Source organism: Chiroxiphia lanceolata, chromosome 1 (assembly GCF_009829145.1).
Source record: "Chiroxiphia lanceolata isolate bChiLan1 chromosome 1, bChiLan1.pri, whole genome shotgun sequence".
Classification (NCBI taxonomy): domain Eukaryota; kingdom Metazoa; phylum Chordata; class Aves; order Passeriformes; family Pipridae; genus Chiroxiphia; species Chiroxiphia lanceolata.
The window spans coordinates 33,291,947-33,296,684 of record NC_045637.1 but is presented as its reverse complement, the minus strand read 5'-3'; positions in this window follow the sequence as shown (position 1 = coordinate 33,296,684).

Below are 4,738 nucleotides of genomic sequence, written 5' to 3'. Positions count from 1 at the left end.
GCTGCGGCCGCCACGGGCCCCCGGCGGAGCGGGGCGGGCTCGGCGGGCAGGCGGCGGGGCCGGGCGGGGGCGGCCGGTGCGGTCCTGCCCGGCCCTCCCTGTCCTGCCCGGCCGGGCAGCCGGGCCGGCTCAGCGCCCCGAGGGGCACCGGGCAGCGGCAAAGCTTTGGGGTGCGGGGGGAGAGGGAGCCGGGGCAGGTGGTGGTTGTTTCCCGCGGGGTCCCCATGGTAGAACCCAGCGATGTCCCACACAGCGATGTTCTTTTTGTACCGGGATGTACTGGGACTTGCACAGCCATGTCCCACACGTTAGTGTCCCGCTTTGCACGGATTCACACTGTGACCCTCAAGTGATGTCCTGTGCAGGGATGTCTCAGACAGCAGGACCCATACTGCCATGTCCCACACAGTGATGACCTGCAATGCACCCCATGGCAGCCTTCCACGTGGTGATAACCCTCACAGCAACATGCCACACAGAAACGTCCCAGGGACTCTCACCAAGGTCCTACACAGCAGTGTCCCACACTCCAATAACCCCCACAACAATGTTTCACACAGTGATGTCCCTCCCACAGAGAGATGTCCTGCACAGCAGGGTCCCATGTATTGCTGAGCCACAGAGAAATGTCCGCCACAGTGGTGTCACACAGCCATGTCCTGCATAGAACCGATATGCAGAGCAGTGTTCCACCTGGCACTGTCCTACACAACTGTGAACTGCTCAGCCATACCCTGTACAGTGGTGATGCACATCACAGTGACCCGCACAACTGTCCCAGAGCGTCCCTATCCATCTCCACACAGCCCAGTGGCTGGGAACGGCCTGGGACCATGAAACAAGATTTATTGGTGCAGGCACTTTCTCATTTCAGGTCACATCCCACACAGCCAAGAGCATTTGCTGTGTTATGTTTTTCATTTTCTTTCTTTTTTTTTCTTTTTATTTTAAACTGTTTCCAGAACAAACAAAAGAAGCTGTACTTGCAGGTGCACAAGGAAAGCGAGGTGGATTCCCAAGTAACTTCCTAGAGTACAAAGATTTAGATTCTGGTTTTCAGTTCACTTCAGTGTTAAGAGGTTTTCAGGATTAATGGAACCTGACAATTTTAGCCAAAAGTCAAATCTCAAAAGAAAGTAGTGAAGTGACTGCAAAAATATGCTAGCTTTACACACTTCAGTTTGCAGATAGCTACTAAAGAAAGAGACATCTGGTCTCCCAAGCTGCCTACGGATGGGAGGTAACAGTCTATTATATTATCTACCACATGTGGGTACTTGAATCCCCCCGAGACAGCTTGGGCCAGGCAGAGTTTAATTTCTTGTAGCCATCAAACATTGCTGTTAAAATGTTGTCTAAATCCCTGAGGATTGGGTCTGCACTGTTATCCAGTGTGCCATTAATGAACTCACTGGCATATTGCCAGCCTAAAACTTGAACCTGTGAATAGCAAATGTTGGGGGAGTTCTTGCAGTGGGTGAGAGGAGAACAAGATTTGCAGCCTGCCTTGGTAAAGGCAGTGTGAGAGAAGGAATGCCTCCATGTTTTCCTTTCCTTTCCTTTATTGTATTCCTGTGCTTCACCTGAAAGGCAAAATATTAGCAAATAGTAGTAGAAACTACCTTTGTAAGTAGATAAATTGCACGCAGATGACTTATGCTAAAAGGATAAGTCAGTAAAACTTGGACAAATTCAGAACAGATTAAGGAGGAGCTTTGTCTTAGTGGATATGTTTACAGAAAAAAAACCCAAGAAAATATGTCTGCAATAGTCCAGTAAAAAAAAAAATAGAATACAAATTAAAAATGCTATAATTTCTACTATATGTAGTAAAGCAGATGTTTCAGAGCAAATGGAAGAAAAGAATCTTAATTGGAAGAGCGAACAAGCTCACTCAATTTGTTCTGGCAAATACTTTGGTTTTTTCCTTTCAGTGTAGTTCCTCTCTATTAGGAGTAGCACTAGGTAACCAGGTAACTAAGAGGGACAAAGCAACACAGTTATGTGTTCTCAGGCAATGATGCAGCATTGAAACCCTTACGGTAATTCTAACAAAACAGGCAGAGCTTTCTTTCTAGTCTGATGTGAGATGATCCTCAGAAAGTAGATGTTGCTCATGCCCTGCTGTTGGTTATCTTTTTGACACGCAGAAAAGTTTGCAAGGAAAAGCAGTGTAGGGCAAGGGTAATTTAAAATGCATGTGTAGGTAAGCTTAGGGAATGTGCAGAGCCCTTGCTCTACCTTCCTCGTAGGTCTCAGAGGAGCATTGCATGGAGCAGAGGTCATCAGGCATCTGTTCTACATATGCACTTTGTGCCAAAATATTTCTTAATCCCAGAGGTGAGGAGAAATCTAAGGACTGTATTGTAGTCATCTCAAAAACAGGTGTTGCTTTTGGCTCTGAGATTTTGAAAACCATGGTCTAGATCAAGTTGTTGGCCATTTTTGTACTTTTTTCCATTTCTGCCCTATTTTAGCTTCAGAAACTCTAAACTCAAATTTCCAAACTAAAACCTAACTGCAGTATTATATGGTAGGAGGGGAGAAAAAACCAAGGCTGTGAAAAATTTTTTTCAACTAATTTTTCAAACATGTATATGGTTCCAATGAGTCTTGTTCCATCGTTTTATTTCTAAGCGAAGTGTATCCATTGCTTTGCAGGGAGTTCTCCTTGGTTTGAAATACCACAAAGACAAAACTGAGACAAATGTGTCCCAACAGTAAATTAGAATCTTTATTATTTACCATGCTTACCAACGCTATTATTTACCATGATTTTTTATGCTCTGTCTGTATAAAGAATGTAAAGCAGAGCCAAACTCTTACTCTCTGTCCATTCTTGTGGTGCACAACTACCCATAAGATTAGGTAGAAGGCTGAAAGCACTTGCAAGTGGGAACAAAATATATGTTTGATAGTAAAATACCTCTCTTATTTTTCAAATTTTACTTACAGCTGCAGTGACTTTGAGTACCTGATGTAAGGACTATTCAACTCAACTTCAAAGTCTTTTTCAAATACATTATCTGTCAGCCAGCAGCATTCCACATGCCCACACCTCCTCATGAGCAAACTTTCTGGAAGGTCCTAACTTGCACAAATTTTTCTTTGCTTCTAGGAGGTTAATCTAATGGCAACGAAATGAGAAGACTTCAAAGATCCTGCAGGGCATTTCTTTTTCTTTCAGACTCATGTTTGCACACAGCTCTATTTATTTGAGAGAAATAACCTTCCAAAAGCAAACCACTTACATTTTATATTGAGACAACAAAGTGACTGATGTGACTACAAAGGCTACAGGCTGTCTCTAGCCTGCTACACAGGGCCATGCTTCCTGAGAGCACCACAGTCGGTTTCAACTTGAGTTTGTTATGAGGCCCTTGTTCCCATTGTTCTGAAAAAATAGACTTTCTCCTGATAAGAAATAATCCCTACTAAGGTGAATAACCAAATCATGGTGTTTGCTAGTGTAGCTGACAGCTTAAAGCAATAGCAACATTTTGTATGTAAGAAAAAGGAGGAGTCATTTGTCTTCACTGACAGTGAGCCCGGATAAAAACACAGTAGATGGTACATAAAAGAAGGTTTCTATAGTTTTGTAGCCTGTGCAGTTATACAGAAAGCATGATGCTGTTTCAATGACTAGATTGTCTACATCAAATCACTCATAAGAGAGTGAATACCTGCCTGTATTTGAGAGGTCATTTGCTGTGCAAAGAGCCTTTCCCTTCCACTCACTTAGCCTTGGCAGTCCTGTCAGGCACAACCCTGTCATGGGAGATGCATTGACTCGCTGCATCCCAGTTACAATCACTGATTTTGGTTGGGGTTGGTAATGATGCCTAAAATTGCTTGAATTTGAGAGGTTAATGGAATTCTAGCAGAGCTATCTATCAGGATATTTTTAGCTTATTTTTAAAGGCCTTCATCCTACCTGTTAGCTATTGAAGAAATGTCCAAGTAGCGAGATGAATACAGATGAATACAGAGCTGCTTTCAAGTTTCCACACAGAAAAATTCAAGCAAATCTGTATGTCCAGTCTAAGCATATCAGGACTGGAAAACATCCTTTTCCTATTTTTTCCCCTGAATTTCTCCTTTTTTCAGTTCAGGGAGCTGAACTGAAATGGAGCAGCTGAGTTAGCGTGAGGAAGGGGGGGTAAGCCAGGGCAGAACAGGCAGAGGGCAGCAGGACTGCCTCCACCAGCAGCAATTAATGGCTCAGCTAGTGCACTCATAAGCGAATGTGCTGAGTACCTGGCTATATTTGAAGAAGAGCATTTGCAGCATAACCAGTGAAGCACAAAGTGCTGAGTTTTTTAGCTCCTGGTCCTGGAAAGTGCGACTGTTATTCAAACAATCTGTCTTGGTTCTTCAGGCCAAATAGGACACTTGTGCTTTCAAAGGCTTTGCTCAGATGTGAAGGCATCTATTCATTATGTGTGAGGAATACAGTCCACTTGACTCCTGTTTGTTAGTTATCTTCCTGCAGGGTTCACCAGGTAGTTTTACATTTTAAAGGCACACTATCAGTCAGAGTAAGAGAAGGTAGCAGTTTAACACAACCACTTTCCAAAACAGAACTCCCTCTTATAAAATTGTGGATCCCTTCCAAGCCAGCTTATTCTGTGATTCTGTGATTCTGTGAAAATAAGTATCCCAGGATGTTATTCCACATACGTTCCTGTTTCTCCCACTTTGGGGTTATTTTCTTTAGTATTTACAGACCCCCTCTTTT